This window comes from Rattus rattus, chromosome 5, assembly GCF_011064425.1.
Source record: "Rattus rattus isolate New Zealand chromosome 5, Rrattus_CSIRO_v1, whole genome shotgun sequence".
Lineage (NCBI taxonomy): Eukaryota > Metazoa > Chordata > Mammalia > Rodentia > Muridae > Rattus > Rattus rattus.
Genome location: NC_046158.1, coordinates 86,342,889 through 86,366,593, shown reverse-complemented (window position 1 = coordinate 86,366,593; position 23,705 = coordinate 86,342,889).

The window sequence follows — 23,705 nt, the reverse complement described above, 5'->3', positions numbered from 1 at the left end:
TTTCAGTCACCTTCAAAAATGACCTCAAGTCTAACTTTTAGCCTGATCCCCAGCCTCAACAGATGCTAAAGAAGAAAAGTACGAACTCATGGAATCCCCAAATTTCTCACATACAAAACAACAAACACAATACAATGTCAATTCAAAGCTGTCACATTAATAATTTTAGTCCTCAAAATTTCCAAAAATAAGTGATCCATTACTTGTGTTTATTGGCCTCAAGAATAATACCAAATGCTAATTGTGCATTATGAAAAAGCATGTATTCAATAGTAAAAAAAACTTTTTTATGTTTAGGAATAGGCTAGTGTATATTAAAGATGAATTGTTGACAATGGAAGAAATCAGAAAAAATTCACATAACCATATGTTTAAAGAAATTGAGGACCCAGCTTATACCTTTTTGGGCATATAGCCAAAAAGATGCTCCAACATACAACATAGACTAATTTTCCACTATTTTCATATTTATAACTATTTATAATAGCCTTATTTATAGTAGCCAAAAGCTGGTAAGCACCTAGATGCCCATTCAACAGAGGAATAGATTCAAAAAATGCGGTACATCTACACAATGGAGTACTACTCAGCTATCAAAAACAATGACTTTATGAAATTCATAGGCAAATGGATGGAAATAGAAGATATCATCCTGAGTGAGGTTACCTAATCACAGAAAAACACTTGATATGCACTCTGGATAAGTGGATATTAGTTTAAAAAGCTCAAATTACCCAAGATGCAATCTACATATCACAGGAAGCTCGAGAAGAAGGATGACCAAAATATAGATTCTCCCACTCATTCTTAAAAGGGGGAAATATTCATAGGAGGGGGGATATTGAAGCAAAGTTTAGAGCAGTGACTCAAGGAATGGCCATTTAGAACCTGACACACATGTGGGGCCTATATATACAGCCACCAAAACTAGATAAGATTGATGAAGCTAAAAAGGCATGGAAAGGAACTGGATATAGATCTCCTGAGAGACACATCCAATACAGAGGTCAATGCTAGCAGCAAACCATCAAACTGAGAATAAGACCCGCTTGGGGGGAATTAGAGGAAGCATTGAAAGAGTTGGGGCTGAGTCGGTAAACCCCATAAAACAATAATGCCAATCAACCAGAGCTTCCAGGGACAAAAACACTATTGAAAGATAAACATGGACTGACCCAGGCTCTAACTGCATATGTAACAAAGAATAGCCTTAAGTTGAGGCACCAGAGTGGAAGGGAAAGCCTTGGTCTTGCTAAGGTTGGACCCCAATGCAACAGAATATGGGGGAGGCAATGGGATGTATAGGGGGAATACCTAATGAGGAGAGGGAGGAAGAATGTGGGGGCTATGACAGAAAAACCAGGAAGGGGAATAACTTAAAAATGTAAGTAAAGAAATATATATAAAAAAAATTTAAAAAAATTGTTCTAGGAATAAAAATATCTATTATGATGAAAAAAAATAATATTGATTTCAACTCAATAAATTGTCATATAAAGTAACATTAAATTATAGCATCCTCATCTTACTAAATCATCAATTACCAATGTGGCTTATAGGATGTGTATTGATTATACATTCCAGGAAACCTGTAAGTATATTGAAATAGTCATTGTACTTGTTAATACTAATAGTGGATAGGCGTTTATTAAATATCTTCTGATTAGCTTTTCTTAAAAAACAAATAATTGTGGAGATAATATAGCTAAATTATAACTACCCTATGCAATGCAACTCACTGCCCTCCCCTCCAGAAACAGGAAAGGTTATATAACTAAACCAAAGACACACAGTATGACATAGTTTGGAGGACATTTTCAATTGTTTTAGTGATAAGTTTACATTATCCACTTGTACATCTGCTTACACATGAAGGTTACACAAAAGTGTTTGCTTATTGTACCTATTGATAGAGTCAATTTAGCAGAATGTGCTCCATTTTTTAGCAATCTGGCCAAAGACAGACAAAATGGAATAAGGGCTGATTCTCTCTCCCACCCCTCTCTCTTCCTCCCCTTTTCTGTCTTTCTTTATCTCTGTGTGTGTTTGTGTCCCTCTTTCTGCCCTTTTTTCTTTTTCTTTTCCTTTATCTTCTTTTTTGCTTCTTTTTCCCCTTCTTTTTCCTCTTCAAATATTCTTATTTTTGTCCCTAAATATGCTTATTATGTCAAATATATTAACAGATTTCATTATTTCAAGTCTTCTAGTGAGGTAAGATGACATTAGATATACTGTCTGGAGATTCAAAAAAGTTGAGTTTAAGATCACTGATTTGAAAACCAAGTTTTCCAAGAAAGTAACTTTTTTAACCATATTTCATTACATAATACAACTTACCTACAGAAATTTAGTACAATATGAATATTTTGAATAATTGGTCCCTTTTTGACTCTGACATAAATAAGACCATACATGCATACAACTATGATTATACTTTAGTTAATAATTTCAAATAGCTCAATAGATATTTTTTCTTCTCTGATTGATTAGAGATGTACACATACTATTTTGTCCCTTCATATGAATGATATTTTATACCACATTCAATCATTAACTATAACTTGGACAATAGGGAACTCATGGATCATGGGTATGATATACTGTGATATATACCTTCCTTCAAAATTTCAATTCTAGGAAGCATTCTAGTTTTGACATCTCTTTGCAAAAATGCCTGTAATGTCTACAAACCTCATTTTCCATTCCCCTTATAAATAGTATTTTACTTTCTTGACTTCAAGTATTTCTTTTATGATTAAATAAGAAATGGATCAATGCATGCTGTCCTAATAAAATTTAATATTACATGCTGGCATGTACATATAAATATTTGAATGAGAAATGCCTCCCATGGTCTTAAGCATAACTCCTTGGTTGCAATTGTTACAGTCTTTGGGAGGTGTAAGTGGTAATGTTTTTACATAGGGAAAACATCACTACGAGCCAGCTTTAATGTGCAAAAGTCTTGCCCTGTGTCTACTTTATTACTGGTTTATGATTGGGCTTCAAGGAGTGAACTTAGCCTGTTGCTCCAGCAACCATGCAGGCTACGCCCATTTCCATGCTGTATACTTTCCTCCCATCATAGACTTTACAATCTTGGAATCTAAGCCTGAAAAAACTGGTTATTTCATCAGTTACATTGGTCACAGTGTTTTGTTAAGGCAAACCAAAAGTAATTAAAAACTTCAGGCTGAAACTAAAGAGATCATCTTCTCGAGAACTGCCCTGTGTTCTCAACATAAAATAATTCTTCATGCAACCTTTGGGGAACAAGAGCTGAGATTATGGTTAAAAAAGAAATAAATCTACACCAGGACTGCTCTACTGACCATGTCTTTTGCCAGGGTTTTTGTCCCAATGTTAGTACTTTATTTAAATAAAATAAAATAAAATAAAGGTTTTTGAGGAGGATGTTGACCCAATTTTCTGTTCCTTTCCCAAAAATCACTACAAAACCTTAAGTCTCTCTCTGCTTTTTACCATAATCATGATTTTAATTGCTGTACTGGCAATAGATGAGTGATCTAGCATACCATATTGGGGCTACTAGACTGAATTTGCTCAAATAACACTAGAACCTAGTTAAATCCTATCCTTTTCACTTACATCTCAAAGAATATAACAAAACACAAAGAAGCCAGAGACAAAATGCTAACTGTGTAAGAGTGAAATGGAGGGATAGAAGGCATGTGACAAACTGAAATTACTTCTAACATAGAAACTACATAAGAAATACATCATTCCACAGACGTGGGACTGGTGCTTCCAAATGGAATTTAAGGAGATTTTAAACTTGATATTATGAAAACCAGAATGTGATCCGTAAAATAGTATAAATATCATGATTCCTAACCTCAAAACTGAGTATAAAATAAGCCACATACATCATGAATCAATACAAAATATAAAGTGAAGGTTTTCTCAGGTGTGCAATGGCATTTGAAAGCAGTTCTCACGCACATGATAAATGACCAGGACTGAACCTAGATTATAGTTTCTCCCATTTATGTGATACATCAGCAAGCACTCAGCACTTGCTTAAGAATGATATAAACTTCCTTTTCCCATTTTCACATACACAAACACCTTTTCATATGTATACTCCATCAGGCAAATATAAAGGTGCTTTTGCATGAGATTCTATATGTATGTTCACACACATGAAAAGAAAAAAAAAGACATGCAGGATCTGAGAATGCCATGTCTTGTTTAAGAGGGCCTGAAAAAAAAGATCAGAGGAACAATAGATTGACTTCCAGAGAGAGGAAGAAAAGGTCATTTGTAGGAGACACAATGAAGGGTGAAGTCAAATGACAACAGCCATTTTTACCTATAGTATAAAACAGGTAAAATGTAATTATCTGAAAGAGCAGAGTGACTCAGAAAAAAAAGCACAATAAAGGAATTTATTTATCTTGAAAACAAAAGTTTACTAAATGTCTTTTAAAATATGCCTCCAGTTAAATTTATGATGTTGGATTACCTGTAAGACATTAAATGTAACCATTTTACATAGAAATAAAATAAAACCAATAGTAACTTATCCTTGAAGGTACCCATTATACAGGATAATACAGAGACTAAATTTGAATCCTACAAACTCCTTGACAGGCAAAGACCTATAGATTCTACTATGAATTAAAGGCAAGGAAAAAATTAATATACTCTAGTAGTGGAGAAAAGAATTGATACGAAAAACAAATAAAATAAGCAAAATGTCCTGAAAGCAGCCAAAAACTTCATCTTTACCAATGTTTTTTAAAGGAACAATCAAAACTTTCTACTAGAACTTGCATTGTATTGCAATAGGGGATTAGAGAATAACTTACATTGGCAATTTGTTTTTCCAGCCAAAAGCATGGGTATAAGTTTAATTGAAACCTCAGATAAAAACAGAAACAAAGAAAAAACAGAAATGCTTCTTGAACCTAATCCTGAACAGAAAAAATTTAGATATACCTAAGTCAACCTTAAAATAAACACTCCAATCACTTAAATACACACAGCCCTCAAAGAAATCGGCTACTATGAAATAATTATTTACAGGAACAAATAAAGAACATAATTAGAACAGGACACTTTACAATGACACACATATGATAATATCAGAGAAGAAATTATCAAAAGAAACACTGATTTGAGAATATACCATAATAATGAAATCGATTACAGGAAAGACAGAAAATTTATAAATCTTTGGGCAGACTTATCTATAGAAGAAAAAGAAATAACACAAACCAAAATAGAACAAAATGAGCGGAAACAATTACATGTAGTAATAGTAATGTACAGGAAAAAATGTCACAAAAATTTTATAGCTCTAAAGATTTATATGATGTTGACTAATTCTTGGGACAAATAAAAACTACTGTGGAAAAAAAAAACGAGAAATTATATAGTTTCATAATTATTATTATAGTGCAAACACAGACAAGTAGTTAGAAGGTGAATAGGTTAGTAAACTAGTTTTTAGTGATCTTGTATTTTAAAAGAAATTAGAAAAGAGAGATTGGTTAAAAAAACAGACTTTTATCAATTGTATTTTTTTTACTTCTTTGTCAAAGATCAAGTGTGTGTAAGTGTGTGGGTTTTATTTCTGGGTCTTCAATTATTCCCATTGATCAAACCTGTCTGTCTCTGTAAAATTACCTATAACATTTTTTTCACTATTGCTCTGTAGTAGAGCTTCAGGGCAGAGAGATGGTGATTTCTCCAGACATTATTTTGTGATAAGAATTGGTTTATTATTCTGGGTTTTTGCCCTTCCAGATGAATGTGAGAATTGTTGTTTCATGTCTTTTGAAGAATTGTGTTGGGATTTTGATGGCATTGCATTGAATTGTAGATTGCCTTTGGTAGATGGGACCATTTATGTTTTATGTTGATTCTGCTAATCCATGACATGGGAGATCTCCATTTTTGACATCTTCTTTGATTTCATTCTTGAGAGATTTGGAAGTTTTACCATAAAAAATATTTCACTTGTTTGGTTAGAGTTGCCTCAAGATAATTTTATATTATCTGTGACTATTTTGAAGGGAATTGTTGTTATAACTTTTCTTAGCCTGTTTACATTTGTATAAAGGGTGGTTCTTAAATTTTGAGTTAATTTTATATCCAAACTTTGCTAAAGTTGTTTATCAGCTAGAAAAGTTCTTAGGTAGAATTTTTGAGATTGCTTATGTATACTCATTACTATCATCTTGCAAATAGTGATGTTTTTAATTTTCTTTTGCCAATTTGTATCCCCTTAATCTCTTTTTATTGTCTTATTGTTCTAGTTAGCATTGAGTACTATATTGAACTAGATAAAGGAGAGTTGGTATCCTTTGTCTTGTCCCCAAATTTTAGTGGATAGCTTCTGGCATCTCCACCTGGTTTTATTTGGCTGTTGGTTTGTAATAAATTGCTTTTATTATTTTTAGGTATGGGCTTCTTGAATTCTGATCTCTTAGCTACTTTTAACATGAAGGGGATGTTGTATTTTGTCACAGGCTTTTTCTGCACCTAAGGAGATGATCACTTGATTTTTTTTCCCTTTGAGTCTGTTTATATAGGTGATTACGCTAATGGATTTTTATATAATAAACTAACCTTGCATCCCCTGGGATGAAGCTTCTATTTGATCATGGTAAATGATGGTTTTGTGCTTTCTTGGATTCTGTTTGCAAGAATTTTATCGAGTGTTTTTTGCATCGATATTCACAGGCTTAGATTAAAAAAAGTATCTTCAATAAATGGTGTTAATCTAACTGGCTGTCTCATTACGCAGAAAAAAGCTTAAAAAATAGACCCATATTTGTCACCATGCACAAAGCTCAAATCCAAGTGGATCAAGAGCCTAACATAAAACCAGATACACTCGAATTTAATTGAAGAGAAGGGAAGAGTCTTGAACTCATTGGCACGGGAGAAATCTTCAAACTTAACCCCACAATTCAAACTCTAAGATCAAGAATTGATAATGGCCCTCATGAAACTGGAAAGTTTTATAAGGCAAAGAACGTGTTCAATAAGACAAATCACTATCCCATAGATTGGGTTAGATCACAACCCACATCCAACAGAGGGCTCCTATCCCAAATATATATAAAAGAACTCAAGAATCTAAAACGCCAAAAAATCCAAACGAGCCATCCAAAAATGTGGTATAGAACCATACCGTGAATTCACAGCAGAGTAAATCTTGAGTAGCTGAGAAACACCTAAAGAAAATGTGCAAAAGTCCTAGTGATCAGAGAAATGCAAATGAAAACGAGCCTGAGATCTCTACCGTAAACCAGTCAGAATGGCTAAGATCAAAAACCTTAGGTGAAAGACACGCTAGAATTTGGGAGAAAAGAGGAACACTTCTCCATTGCTGGTGGAATTGTAAATTGTATAATCACTCTGGAAATCAATTTGAGATTCCTTAGAAAATCAGACATAGCATTACCTGGAGGGACCCAGTTACACCACCCTGGGTACAGCCAAATGATGCTCCAAATATGTAACAAGGACATGACCCACGATATTCATAGCAGCCTTTTTATATAGCAGTCAGAAGCTGAAAGTCCCAGATGTCCTCAACAGAGGAATGAATACAGGAAATTTGTAAACTACACAAGTTTTGAGTACCACTCTGAAGTTATAAAAAAATGACTTCTGAAATTATTTGGCAAAATGGATGGAAACTAGAAAATATCCTGAGTGGGGGAGGTAACTTAGACCAAAAAAGTCATGAAAAGTATAAGTTCTCATTGATAAAGAATATAAGCCAAGGAGAAAGAAAAAGAAAGAAAAAAAGAAAGAAAGAAAGAGAGAGAGAGAGAGAAAGAGAGAGAGAAAAGAAAAGAAAAGAAAAAGAGAAGAAAAGAAAAGGAAAGAGAAGAAAAGAAAAGAAAGAAAAGAAAAAAGTACAAAATATCCAAGACACAGTCCACAGAACCTTGCTAATGGTCAATTGTTGAAGGGCCAAGTAAGGACGTTCTGTCCCACTTGGGAGAGGCAGAAAAAGCAAACCACAAGGAGGAGGGAGGAGGGACAGGAGAGGGATAGGGGATGGTGGGGAGAGAGGGGAAATATGATTTGAGTTAGGTGGGAGAAAAGGACTGAAGACCTGAGGGCCAACAGAAAGAATCAAACAAGTGGACCCAGGAGGAAGGAGGTTTGAGGACTCTCTAAATGTACCAGAGACCCAAGTAAGAGACCTCAGTAATCAAACGGGGAGACCCAAATGAAATGAATGAAATGCTCTATGGCTAGGGAGAGCGAACTTATTGAACCCACCTCCAGCAGAAAGACCTATCAAGTGAGGGATAGGGTTGTTATCCCATTAACAAACTGACCCATAATTCTTCCTGTCTGAAAGAAATGGGGGGAAATGAGAAGGGCCCCGAGAAAGAAGATCCAGGACAGGTCCAAAGGGGATCCAGCCCATGGAAGGACCCATTATCTGACACCATTAATGAAGCTAGGAATTCACAAAAAGGGTCCTAATATGACTGCCCACCAAAAGACCCAACAAATAGATGAAAGTCAGATGCAGATATAAAAAGTAGCCAAACAATGAACAGAAGCTGCTGACCCTCTGCTTGAATTAGGGAAAGCTGGAGGAAGCTGGAGGAGGACCACCAGTTTCACTCAACCTGAACCCCAAGATTTTCAGACACTGATCACCAATCAGGAAGCATAAGCACCAGCTGAAATGAGGTTCAGTCAGAGAAGCGCACCTAACCCCAAGAGACTGGAGGTCCCAGGAAGCTTAGAGGGTCTACATGATGCTGTGGTGGTGGGTGCCATCCTGGGAGACTGGGGTGGGGTGTGGGAAAGGGAGGAGGTATGGGATGTGGAAAATTCAGGGTAATCGGGGAGGAATAACATCTGAGTGTAAAATAAATAAAAAATTTAAAAACATACAAAATTCAAGAAACAAATAACAACAAATGGTGAGGATGTTGAAGAAAGATGAATCCCTGTCTGCATATTAATGGGAGTATAGCCTAGTGCCGCCTTTTATGGAAACCAGAATGAACTTTTAAAACAAACATAAAAGTAAATGTAACTGTCATAAAACTCAATCATACCTAATTTTCTGCATATACCCAAATATTCTGAATATTAATTGGAGTGACACTTGCACATCCATACTTATTGCTGCATTTGTCTCCACAGCAAGGAAATGGATTTCTGTCAGATAGAAAATGGAGAACAAAATGTGGTTTCAGGTGAGGGATGCTTGCAGCCAACCATTGAACTGAAAGGTGACCCAATGGAGGAGTTAGACAAAGGACAGAAGGATTGAAGGGGTTTGCAAACCTCATAGGAAGCACAGGATCAACCAACCGAATGCCCCCAGAACTCCAGGGAATAAATCACCTAACCAAAGAGTACATACATGGGGAGACCCATGGCTCCAGCTGCAGGGGAAGCAGAGGATGGTACTTGTCTGGCACCAACAGGGAGGAGAAGTTTGGTCCCAGAAGCATGTTTTGCCCAGTGTATGAGAAATGTTAGGGTGTTGAGGGGGAAGTGGGTGGGTGGGAGTGGAAGCATCTTCATAGAAGCAGAGGGAGGGGGAGGGGAGGGGAAAAGGGGATAACATTTGAAATGTAAATACATAAAATATCCAATAAAAAAGAAAAAATGGACTTACCTATGTTTTACTAGATGCCTAAAGACTTGTAGTTCTTTTATGTTTTTGTAGCACTTTACAATTTTATAGAGAGCGAAAATAATTCAAGAAATATGTATGTGTTAATTTAACTGTGAATAAACCGTAACAATTCTGTGAAGTCGTTTTCAGAAAGGCACTCTTTAGCTGGTGGCATGGTTTTAGCCTTTCCTTGCTCTCAGCATGAGATTTTTAGAAAAATCTAAACGTTCTGTGGAAATCCCTGGTTGGCATGGAACTCTCCTTGTAAACCAGGCCAGTCTAGAACTCAGAGACTCACCTGCCTCTGCCTACAGAGTGCTAAGTTAAAAAGTCCAATGGTTACATTTAAGGGATACTTCAGGGAAGACAGATGATAACAGGTTCAAAGACAGCATACTCATAAAGAAATAAAAAAAAATAAAGAAAAACAATTAAATGTGCACTTTAGTTAATATTTTTAAAAAGAACAGAACAGATGTTCTGAAAGTTAAGCATAATTTATCAGTCATTTTCTTTAAAAAAAAAGAGTCATTTCATTTTTAACTATATGTGTGTAAAATGTTGATCTGTATAATCACATGCGCAGGAATGTAGGTGTCTGTGGAGGTGGGAAGAGAGGATCCAATCATTGGCAGCAGGGGTGGCAGGTGTGGATCCACCTGATGGGTGCTACTAACTGAACGCAGGTTCCTTGGGTGAGAGCAGCAAGTGCTCTTAACCACGAAGTCATCTTTTCAACCCCTTTCATCATTGTGAAATCAACTCACGTTCCACCATTTTGTTCTGAATACCTCAATGCATTTCACTTCACTAGTAGGTGAACTGCTAGCTATGTCTCTATTTGAAACCTTTTAAAGAATTCTAAGAATTTCATTGAAATTTTTTGGTTGAATATTTAACATTGTGCTAGTTTTCATAACAGTGCATTATTCATTCACATAATTTATTTTGACCCCTTCCTTTTCTCCTTGTCCTTTATTAACTTAATCCCACATCCCTCTATTCATATTCCTTCTTCTAGGCTGGCTTTTATCTAATTTATATCACTACAACAATGACACACTTATCTATGTATTTTATATATTTTCTGTATCTATGAAATCTTAGGTTCCGCATGGAAAAAAAATAAACTATTTATTGTTGTTATGTAGGGTACCTTATTTTGTTTAACAAGATGATCTCAAATTGTATGTCTTTTCCTAACAAATGACAAACCTCATTCTTTCTAATGGCTAAATAAAACTCCATTGCCTTATATGCACTACAAATTATTTATCCATTTATCTACTGACCGGGTAGATGGAATGATTCTGTGTTCAATATAGCAAATAAACACAGGTGTGGAATGTTTTGTGATGTATATTTTTAGTCTTCAGTTGTACACGGGAAGTGGTATCATTAACTAGTCTTTTTTTTAATTCATAAAGAAATTTCATACTTATTCCATTGGTGGAAAAAATTGCGTGTATAGACATTCCATTCAAGGAGTGAGTGGGAAAAGAGAAGAATGTAGTGTGAAGGGGTTCAGATTTAAGGTATATAGGTTAAATTTTTTGTTGTTTTTTAAGGCATTTCTTTTTTTTTTTTTTGTTTTTTTTTTTTTTATTATTATTAACTTGGAGTATTTCCTTATATACATTTTGGTATCGTTATTCTTCCTTGCTCTCAAGTAAACATCCCCTCCCCCTCCCCTTCCTTTCTTATGTAGTGCCTCCCACCTCCCCCATTGCTGCCCTCTCCTGTCAGTCTAGGGTTCACTAGGGGTTCAGCCCAGAACCAGGCCTCCCTTCCACTGGTGCTCTTACTAGGATACCATTGCAACCCACGAGGTCAGAGTCCAGGGTCAGTCCATGTATAGTCTTTGGGTAGGCTTAGTCCCTGGAAACTCTGGTTATTGGCATTGCTGTACATATGGGGTCTCGAGCTCCTTCAAGCTCTTCCAGTTCTTTCTCTGATTCCTTCAACAGGGGTCCTGTTCTCAGTTCAGTGGTTTCCTGCTGGCATACGCCTCTGTATTTGCTGTATTCTGGCTGTGTCTCTCAGGAGCGATCTGCATTCACATTTTGATCATCCGTCTTGAGTTTCATTTGTTCTAGGCATCTAGGGTAATTCAAGCATTTGGGCTAATAGCCACTTATCAATGAGTACATACCATGTATGTCTTTCTGTGATTGGGTTAGCTCACTCAGGATGATAGTTTCCAGTTCCAACCATTTGCCTACGAATTTCACAAAGTCATTGTTTTTTATAGCTGAGTAATATTCCATTGTGTAGATGTACCACATTTTTCTGTATCCATTCCTCTGTTGAAGGGCATCTGGGTTCTTTCCAGCTTCTGGCTATTATAAATAAGGCTGCGATGAACATAGTGGAGCACGTGTCTTTTTTTATATGTTGGGGCATCTTTTGGGTATATGCCCAGGAGAGGTATAGCTGGATCCTCAGGCAGTTCAATGTCCAATTTTCTGAGGAACCTCCAGACTGATTTCCAGAATGGTTGCAGCAGTCTGCAACCCCACCAACAATGGAGGAGTGTTCCCCTTTCTCCACATCCTCGCCAGCATTTGCTGTCACCTGAGTTTTTGATCTTAGCCATTCTCACTGGTGTGAGGTGAAATCTCAGGGTTGTTTTGATTTGCATTTCCCTTATGACTAACGATGTTGAACATTTCTTTAGGTGTTTCTCAGCCATTCGGCATTCCTCAGCTGTGAATTCTCTGTTTAGCTCTGAACCCCATTTTTTAATAGGGTTATTTGCCTCCCTGCTGTCTAACTTCTTCAGTTCTTTGTATATTTTGGATATAAGCCCTCTATCTGTTGTAGGATTGGTAAAGATCTTTTCCCAATCTGTTGGTTGCCGTTTTGTCCTAACCACAGTGTCCTTTTCCTTACAGAAGCTTTGCAGTTTTATGAGATCCCATTTGTCGATTCTTGATCTTAGAGCATAAGCCATGGGTGTTTTTTTCAGGAAATTTTTTCCAGTGCCCATGTGTTCCAAATGCTTCCCTAGTTTTTCTTCTATTAGTTTGAGTGTATCTGGTTTGATGTGGAGGTCCTTGATCCACTTGGACTTAAGCTTTGTACAGGGTGATAAGCATGGATCGATCTGCATTCTTCTACATGTTGACCTCCAGTTGAACCAGCACCATTTGCTGAAAAATGCTATCTTTTTTCCATTGGATGGTTTTTGCTCCTTTGTCAAATATCAAGTGCCCATAGGTGTGTGGGTTCATTTCTGGGTCTTCAATTCTGTTCCATTGGTCTATCTGTCTGTCTCTGTACCAATACCATGCAGTTTTTATCACTATTGCTCTGTAATACTGCTTGAGATCTGGGATAGTGATTCCCCTGAAGTCCTTTTTATTGTTGAGGATAGTTTTAGCTATCCTGGGTTTTTTGTTATTCCAGATGAATTTTGCAAATTGTTCTGTCTAACTCTTTGAAGAATTGGATTGGTATTTTTGATGGGGATTGCATTGAATCTGTAGATCGCTTTTGGTAGAATGGCCATTTTTACTATATTAATCCTGCCAATCCATGAGCATGGGAGATCTTTCCATCTTCTGAGATCTTCTTCAATTTCTTTCTTCAGAGTCTTGAAGTTCTTATTGTACAGATCTTTTCCTTGCTTGGTTAAAGTCACCCCGAGGTACTTTATATTATTTGGATCTATTATGAAGGGTGTCATTTCCCTAATTTCTTTCTCGCCCTGTTTCTCTTTTGTGTAGAGGAAGGCTACTGATTTATTTGAGTTAATTTTATACCCAGCCACTTTGCTGAAGTTGTTTATCAGCTTTAGTAGTTCTCTGGTGGAACTTTTTGGGATCACTTAAATATACTATCATATCATCTGCAAATAGTGATATTTTGATTTTCTTCCGATCTGTATCCCTTGACTCCTCCTTTTTTGTCTTATTGCTCAGTTAGAACTTCAAGAACTATATTGAATAAGTAGGAGAGGCAGCCTTAGTTTGAGTCCCTGATTTTAGGGATTGCTTCAAGTTTCTCCATTTAGTTGTATCGTTAGCAATCAATGGCTGTATATGGCTTTTATTTATGTTTAGGTATGGGCCTTAATTTTATTTTCCAGGACTTTTTATCAGTGAAGGGGTGTTGAATTTTGTCAACAAAGCTTTCTTAAAGTATCGTCGAAAATGATCATGTGGTTTTGTTCTTTCAGTTTGTTTATATAATGGATCATGATGGTTTCTCTGTATATTAACCATCCCTGCATGCCTGTATTTAGTTTACTTGATCAAGCGGTGGATGATTGCCTTTATGTGCTCTTGGATTCAGTTTGCCAGAATTTTATTTAGTAGTTTTGCATCGATATTCATAAGGAAATTGGTCTGAAGTTCTCTTTCTTTGTTGGGTCTTTGTGTGGTTTAGGTATAAGAGTAATTGTGGCTTCATAGAAGGAATTCGGTAGTGCTCCATCTGTTTCAATTTTGTGGAATAGTTTGGATAATATTGGTACGAGGTCTTCTATGAAGGTCTGATAGAATTCTGCACTAAACCCGTCTGGACCTGGGCTCTTTTTGGTTGGGAGACCTTTAATGACTGCTTCTATTTCCTTAGGAGTTATGGGGTTGTTTAACTGGTTTATCTGTTCCTGATTTAACTTCGGTACCTGGTATCTGTCTAGGAAATTGTCCATTTCCTGTAGATTATCAAGTTTTGTTGAATATAGGCTTTTATAGTAAGATCTGATGATTTTTTGAATTTCCTCTGAATCTGTAGTTATGTCTCTTGGCATTTCTTTGTAGATATGGCATCTCAGTAGCTTATGAGGTTGAACTTTGGCTTTCACCATCAGGTATTATTTCACAGAAACTTCTGCTCCACAAGCTCTTGTTTTTTATTTGTTTTGAATATGGTAGGTTCTCTCTCTCTCCACATTGATTTCAATATCTGATGCTCTAATATTTATTCTTCCCATGTTTATTTTTTACATTCATGGAGAGGCTCTGATGTAAACCCATCCAATCTCTTATTTTAAATAGATATTAAAACAAATCAGGACTGAGGCTGCATCTGCCCTTAATTTCAGCGTGAGTATCCTTGCTCTTCTGGATTTACCCCAGGCTAGGTCCTATGAGGTATTCCCATGGTTCTCTGAGTCTCCGGGTCTCTATCTCTTAGTAGGTGGAAGCAGGGACTTTGGTTTTAGAGAAGTGACTAGCTAGACTTCTCTAATGTTGTAGAAATTCTCTTGGGATCTGTTTCTGTTCTGTCCTGGCAATGGTAGGAATACAGATATCAAGGAGTTCCTGTGTCTGCTTTTGTGGATTTGTCTTTAGCATGCTGCTTTTGTTGTCTTAACTTCAGCAGATTTCCTTCCTTCCTTCCTTTCTTTCTTCCTTCCTTCCTTCCTTCCTTCCTTCCTTCCTTTCTTTCTTTCTTTCTTTCTTTCTTTCTTTCTTTCTTTCTTTCTTTCTTTCTTTCTTTCTTTTCTTTTTTGCCTGCAGTACATGGAGAAGTGAATTTATTTTTCTTCTTGTTGCCAAAAAGAATAAGAAGTCAAAACTGAAGTCCAATATCTATACAGGAATTTTGTCTTTTTAAATTAAACTCAAGCTCCATGAAGAAAGTTTGATTCTATGATAGTCATTAGAGTGTCCTGAGATCCCTAAAGTATATATGTGTGTCACTATATTGAGGTAGGCATGTGGAATCTCTCTATATAGCTGATTTCTATAGAAAATGAAGAAGAAAAAAAAACAAAATTGTTAATGATATAATATGGGTGCTTAGGGGACATTAACTCATATCTATATCTATATCTATATCTATATCTATATCAAATATCTATATCTATATCTAGTTTGGTCAACAAGCATTTTTATTAATCTAATAAGATGGCACAACATATAGAGGCATATTAGGTTAGAAACTTGAGTTGGAATTCTAAAACTCACATGAGAGAAGATAACTGACCCCTCAATATTTCTGTGATTTGTACACTCATGCTGTGCGTGTATACCCACACACAACCCAAACAAATAAATGAATAAAAAACATCATTAAATGAATAGTCTTAAAACCCATTAATATAAACATTTTTCAACTAATACATATCCTAAAATTCTCCTACTACCTATATTATAGAAATAATTATAATCCAAATACCTCTATGGCATCTATAGAGCCACATTATATCTCTGTTTCTTCATTCCAACTTTCATCAGTTATTTGGATATATCTAGCCTCTCCAGTTACATTCTCAGAGTAGAATTACAACATGACCCACTCAATATCTTAACCTCCTTATTTCTCAGTAATGATGTCTTAGTTTTATACTCAGTCTCTAAACCTGTTCCCTAAAGGTGTAGGGATGCCTTTAAAGACCCTTCTTGCATCATGCACGGCCATGACTACATGACCTTAGCTGCAGAGATGAACAGCTTCAGTGCATGACAGTAATCTGTCTCATGTGCCAGGCAAGTCTTAAGCTTTCTGCTTCCTGTTTCTTTTTACCTATCTTGGCTTCAGAGAATCTGCCCAGAGGTTTTACTCATACGAACAACCTTTAACCACTGCCTATGGTAAACCTGAACTTAACTGCCCTTTGTCAAAATGGGCCACAGTAGAAATGTCTATCTAACACACGTTTTCTGTACCTTTTACCTAGCTTTTCAAGATCATTTCTCAATAATACACCTATAATTTAAATCCCTATCTCAAGATTTTTTCCAGAGAAAGCCAACAATAAAATCTAACAATTCAAGTAAATACATTTCTATTCTTAACTTGTCATTTTTGAACGATTTGATCTTTCATCTTCTCTATAAAATTTCTTTTCCAGTTCTGTTTATGTTTTAACCACTTGCTCTCAATCTATGCCCACTTTTGTTGGCTTCTGGTTTCTTCTAGTAAATTAAAGAGATATTACATCTGTTCTAATGGCATCTCCATAGTTCATGTCCCGAGATTCTTTTTATGATATATCCATCTTTCAGGTTAAGAGTTGCAAATTATTTGTTGGTGATTGCCAAATCTACCTTTGTATCTCATGTCTCTCTACACTTGCAGACACATATTCTCCAGTGTTCATTATGTGTCTCCACTTAGATATCACCAAATTCAATGCATAGTACTTATATTCTATAACTGATTTCATAATTCCAAACCACAACTATGCATTTTCCTTTTGATATGTTTTGATATGTTTTCTGTATTAATGTGCTCCCATCACCCACATTCATGATCATTATTGGAACTCTTATTTGTTTCTTCATTTTTGATAGAAATTAGCTATACCAATTTCATATACCCCCTCTATGAATATACAAATACATTAACCATATTCCATATACCAATATTAACTTAATATTTTATATATATTTTTCTCCATGTATATTAACAAATACATTTTCTATGGAATGTATATTTTCATTTTAAAGTAATGATACACTCTGGCTAATCCTAACATTATTTCTCATTTGGAACGTTTGCATATTAGCCCAGTATATTGTATTAGGCATCCAGGACATAGTAATTGGGCACTAAAATCAGAACTTACCATGAGAAATTTTGCTTGCATTGACTGTATCATGCATTTAAAATTTTCATTTACTATGCAAATCATCCATGTAGGAAACAGTAATCTTGGTAAAGGTCCAGACATATAAACTATGGCTGGCATAAATGATCATGTTTGAGATGTTACAGAATGTATATATTAATAAATGGTCCTAAGAAATAAGAAAGTACAAGCATCAAGACTCAGGTGAAAGAAGATTCTTAAAGGGAAATTTATCACATCTGGTTCTACAGTTTTTTTTTTGTCCATAAGGATATCAAATAGGTCCTACAGAATGAAGAAGTTTAAATTGCCCCAGTATAGTTTTTGTATACTTAGACAAATTTTTACGTGATATTTATAATCTAATTTTCACATTACAGAGTCTCAAAGCATATTATTTTCCCGTGTAGTGATAAACCAGTGAAGAATTGGCACTAACTTTTGCTGCTGCTTCTCTACTACAAGAAAATTTGTTTGAAATGTTTTCAGTCCTTTTTATTCAACCAATCCTGACCACTATCAAAGGAAGGTAGTTAACATACGCCATTGACAAACTGATAACACTTATTTTCTCAACAATGATCTTTTGTGGGTGGCAAAATGCTACTTGCCTTGTACAGAGAAAGGGCAGCTGCCTGGGAGAGAACAGCGATCTCCTCAGTTTTGAGCAAATGAAAGGGCACTGTGTAACAAATCTGCGAAGGACGGAGTTATTTCAGGACTAGTGGGTGATGTCAGATGTGGTCTTTTGAAGGTCGGCAATTTCAAGGTCTATATTATTCAATATTTCTAGGAGGCCTGAAATATCTGAATTTTAGGTACATTTAATGTGAAATTTTATGTAAATCATTTTGCTGGTTTTTACAAGTAAAATTTTTATAAGTAAAATTGATAATTTAAGGCCATATTTATTGATTTCCATCTTTGAATATTGAAAAAAGACTGATGGGCACAGTCAGAACTGAAAGAATCTAACTAAAAAGGATGGTAATTTTTAAAGGACCCAACAGTATACAAATAAGATGCAGACACCTTAACATGCTAAGCAAAGACTTAGCAACTGCCTACTGTTCTTGGTTTGTCTTCTACATTCTCAGCAAAGCACTTAACACATTATGATAAACATCTAAAACAAGTAGATTGTCTCAAAATCTTCTTTACATGCATGTGTTATGATATCAATGTCTCACTTCTACATATTTTCTGATGATAGCTATATTTTTTCATAAAGGTGTAAAACACACAGGCACACAGGTTCTTCCCCACCCCCCCATCCTCCTCCCCTCTCTCTCTCTCCATGACTGTATCCATCCTTGTAGATTAGCAGACAACAGGAAATAGTTGGTTCTCTGTTTTCATGATGGAGAAATCAAGTTTACACAGTCATGTTTGGCAACAAGTACTGCTGAGCCATCTCATAGCACCAAGGAACGATATAGTTTGTTTATGAATATTGCAGGGAATGTCAGGGCAAAATGCAACTTTGAAAATATTATTTATACAGTCATTGCCATACAATTGACATGATTATAAATTAAGAGACATACGCTGTCTCATGCTGTTTAAAGACAAATTCTAGAAATGAGTTTCAAGATCTCTCCTAATTTGAATCCCACTTAGTGGATTGCATATTCTACTTTAGGAGGACCTTTATCACACTTGTTTGCAGTACTTGTAATTGCTTCCTTTTGATTTTTTTTATTTCAACAATGTATGCATGCATTTGTGCATGTGATAAGGCTACACCTATGTGTAGACATTCTTTTCTATATTTTATAGGCATGGAGAATAAGCTTGACAATGAGATGCCTTCTCAAACATTCTCTAACTTAATTTTTCAAAAAAAAATACAGAAATGTCATCAGTATATCCCATCAAAATTTTCCATGACTTTCAAGTTTAAGAGTTATCAAAACATTAAAATAAATGACATATGGATTTTTTTATTTACAAAATGCTCCAGTTAGTCTTTTCGACAGACCTCTAAAGAGGTTTAATGACTTGTTCCAAATAAGCTTAAGCAACAGAATATGATATTAAATATAATCATTGTTATGAATGTAGAACACTTTCCACAATACTTAATGTACAACCAGTCTCTTGGATCAACAGAGACCTAAGAAACCTATAAATGTTAGTCCTACATGACAATGGTTCTATTCTCAGTTCCATGAACTATTACTGTGTTATACTCCATAGATGATTTCCTTTTACAATTATATTTTTTCTTATGTTTAGCAGACGATGTACCTTATTTAAGGTTTCATTCCTCTGAAGACACCATAACCAAGCCAGGTCTGTGTTTTTTTTTTTCTTTTTTTTCTTTTATTGGAATTTCTTATTTATATTTCAAATGTTACTCCCTTTCTCAATTTCCTGGATATAAGCTCCCTATCCCATCCCCCTCCCCTTCTTCTATAAGGGGGTTCCCATCATAATTCACTCCCCCTTCCCACCCACCCCCAACCTACCCCTATTCTGGGAGTCCAATCTTGGCAGGACCAAGGGCTTCTTCTTACATTGGTGCCCAACAAGGCCATCCTCTGCTACACATGCAGCTTGTGCCATGGCCAGTCTTTGGGTAGTGGTTTAGTTGCTGGGAACTCCGGTTGGTTGCCATTGTTATTCTTATGGGGTTGCAAGCCACTTCAGTTCTTTTACTCCTTTCTATAACTCCTTTAACTGGGGTCCCGTTCTCAGTTCAATGATTTGCTGGTAAGATTTGCCTGTGTATTTCACATGCTCTGGATGTGTCTCTCAGGAAAGATCTATATCCAGTTATCCAGTTCCTGTCAGCATGCACTTCAAGCTTCATCAATCTTATCTAGTTTATATATATATATATATATATATATATATATATATATATATATGTTCATTCAGTCTCTGCTCCAAACTTTTCCTCCATATCCCATCCTATGAATATTTTTGTTTTCCCTTTTAAGAAGGAGTGAAGCATCTGCATTTTGGTCATCCTTCTTCTGGAGCTTCATCGGGTCTGTGGATTGTATCTTGGGTAATTCGAGCTTTGAGCTAATATCCACTTATCAATGAGTGCATACCATGTGTGTTTTTATGTGATTGGGTTACCTTACTCAAGATGATATTTTCTAGTTCAATCCATTTGTCTATAAATTTAATGAATTCATAGTTGTTGATAGATGAGTAGTACTCCACTGTGTAAATATAACATATTTTCTGAATCCATTCTTCTGTTGTGGGACATCTGGATTGTTTTCAGCTTCTGGCTATCACAAACAAGGCTGCTATGAGGAATAGCTGGGTCCCTAGATAGGTCAATGTTCAATTTTCTGAGGAGCCTCCAGACTGATTTCAAGAGTGGTTGCACCATTTTGCAATCCCACTAACAATGGAGGAGTGTTCCTCTTTCTCCACATCCTTGCTAGCATCTGTCGTCACCTGAGTTTTTTATCTTAGCCATTCTGACTGGTGTGAGATGGAATCTCAGGGTTGTTTTGATTTGCATTTCACTGATGACTGAGGATGTTGAGCATTTCTTTGTTTATTTTGGATATTAGCCCTCTCTCAGATGTAGGATTGGTAAAGATTCTTTCCCAATCTGTTGGTTGCCTTTTTGTCCCAATGACAGTGTCCTTTGCCTTACAGAACCTTTGCAGTTTTATGAGGTCCGATTTGATCTTAGAGCATAAACCACTGGTTTTGTTCAGAAAAATTTTCCCAGTGCCCATATGATCGAAAGTCTTTCCCACTTTTTCTTCTATTAGTTTGAGTATATCTGGTAGGATGTGGAGGTCCTTGATCCACTTGGACTAAAGCTTTGTACAGGGCAATAAGAATGGATCAATTTGCACTCTTCTACATGGTGACCTCCAGTTGAACCAGCACCATTTGTTGAAAATTCTATCCTTTTCCATTGGATGGTTTTAGCTCCTTTGTCGAGGATCAAGTGACCATAGGTGTGTGGGTTCATTTCTGGGTCTTCAATTCTATTCCAGTGGTCTACTTGCCTGTCTCTGTACCAATACCATACAGTTTTTATCACAGTTGCTCTGTAATACAGCTTGAGTTCAGGGATGATTCCCCCAGATGTTCTTTCATTGTTGAGGATAGTTTCCCATATCATGGGTTTTTTGTTATTCCAAATGAATTTGCAAATTGTTCTTTCAAACTCTATGAAGAATTGAGTTGGAATTTTGATGGGGATTGCTTTGAATCTGTAGATTGCTTTTGGCAAAATGGCCATTATTACTGCATTAATTCTGACAATCCATGAGCATGGGAGGTCTGTCCATCTTCTGATATCTTGAACGTCTTTCTTCAGAGACTTGAAATTCTTATCATACAGATCTTTCAATCACTTGGTTAGAGTCATACCTAGGTATTTTATATTGTCTGGGACTATTGTGAAGGGTGTCATTTCCCTAATTTCTTTCTCAGTCTGTTTATCCTTTGAGTAGAGGAAGGCTACTGATTTATTTGAGTTAATTTTATACCCAGCCACTTTGCTGAATTTGTTTATCAGGCTTAGTAGTTCTCTGGTGGAAATTTTGGGGTCACTTAAGTATACTATCACATCATATGCAAATAAGGATATTTTGACTTCCTCCTTTCCAATTTGTATTCCTTTGACCTCCTTTTTTGTCTGATTGCTCTGCTTAGGACATTCAGTACTATTCTGAATTGGTAGGGAGAGAGTGGACAGCCTTGTCTAGTCCTTGACTTCAGTGGGATTGCTTCAAGTATATCTCCATTTAGTTTGATGTTGGCTACTGGTTTACTGTATATTTCTTTTACTATGTTAGGTATGGGCCATGAATTCCTGATCTTTCCAAGATTTTAACATGAAGGGGTGTTGAATTTTGTCAAATGCTTCCTCAGCATCTAATGAGATGATCATGTGTTTTTTTTTCCTTTGAGTTTGTTTATATAGTGGATTATGTTGATGGATTTCCATATATTGAACCATCCCTGATTCCGTGGGATGAAGCCTACTTGATTATGATGGATGATCGTTTTGACGTGTTTTGGATTCACTTTGCAAGAATTTTAGTGACTATTTCTGTGTCGATATTCATAAGAAAAATTAATCTGAAGTTTTCTTTCTTTGTTGGGTCTTTGTGTGTTTTAGGTATAAGTGTAATTGTGGTTTCATAGGAGGTGCTCTGTTTGTTTCTATTTTGTGGAATAGTTTTAACAGTATTGGTATGAGGTATTCTATGAAGGTCTGATAGAATTCTTCACTAAACCCATCTGGTCCTGGGCTCTTTTAGGTTGGGAGACTTTTAATAACTGCTTCTATTTCTTTAGGAGTTATGAGGATATTTATGGTTTATCTGATCCTGATTTAACTTTGATACCTGGTATTTGTCTAGAAAATTGTCCATTTCCTCCAGATTTTCCAGTTTTGTGGAATATTGGCTTTTGTTTTAGTATCTGATGATTTTTTGAATTTCTTCAGAGTCTGTTGTTTTGTCTCCCTTTTCATTTCTGATTTTGTTAATTTGGATACTGACTCTATGACCTCTGGTTAGTCTGCCTAAGGGTTTTTCTATTTGTTGATTTTCGCAAAGAACCCCCTGGTTTTGTTGGTTCTTTGTATAGTCCTTTTTGTTTCTACTTGGTTGACTTCAGCCCAGAGTTTGATTATTTCCTGCCTTCTACTCCTCTTGGGTGTATTTGCTTCTTTTTGTTTTAGAGCTTTTAGGTGTGCTGTTAAGCTGCTAATGTATGCTCTCTCCTGTTTCTTTTTGGAGGCACTCAAGAGCTATATGAGTTTTCCTCTTAGCACTGCTTTCATTGTGTCCCATAACTTTGAGTAACCTGTAACTTCATTTTCATTAAATTCTAAAAAGACTTTAATTTCTTTCTTTATTTCTTCCTTGATCAAGTCATCATTGTGTAGAGCATTGTTCAACTTCCATGTATACATGAACTCTCTGTCATTTTTGTTGTTATTGAAGACCAGTCTTAGTCTGTGCTTATCTTATAGAATGCATGAGTTTATTTCTATCTTCTTGTATCTGTTGAAGCCTGTTTTGTGGCCAATTATATAGTCAATTTTGGAGAAGGTACCATGAGGTGTTGAGAAGAAGGCATATTCTTTTGTTTTAGGATGAAATGTTCTATAAATATCTGTTAAGTGGATTTGCTTCATAACTTGTTAGTTTCTTTATGTCTCTTTTTAGTTATGTCTTCTATTTCCATGATCTGTCCATTGATGAGAGTGGGGTGTTGAAATCTCCTACTATTTTTGTGTGAGGTACAATGTGTGACTTGAGCTTTATTAAGGTTTCTTTTATGAATGTAGATGTCCTTGCATTTGGAGCATAGATATTCAGGATTGAGAGCTCATCTTAGTGGATTTTTCCTTTGATGAATATAAAGTGTCCTTCCTTATCTTTTTGGATGATTTTGGTTGAAAGTTGATTTTATTCGATATTAAAATGGCTACTCCAGGTTTTTTTCTATGGACCATTTGCTTAGAAATTTGTTTTCCAGCCTTTTAATCTAAGTTAGTGTCTGTTTTTCTCTCTGAGGTGTGTTTCCTGTATGCAGCATAAT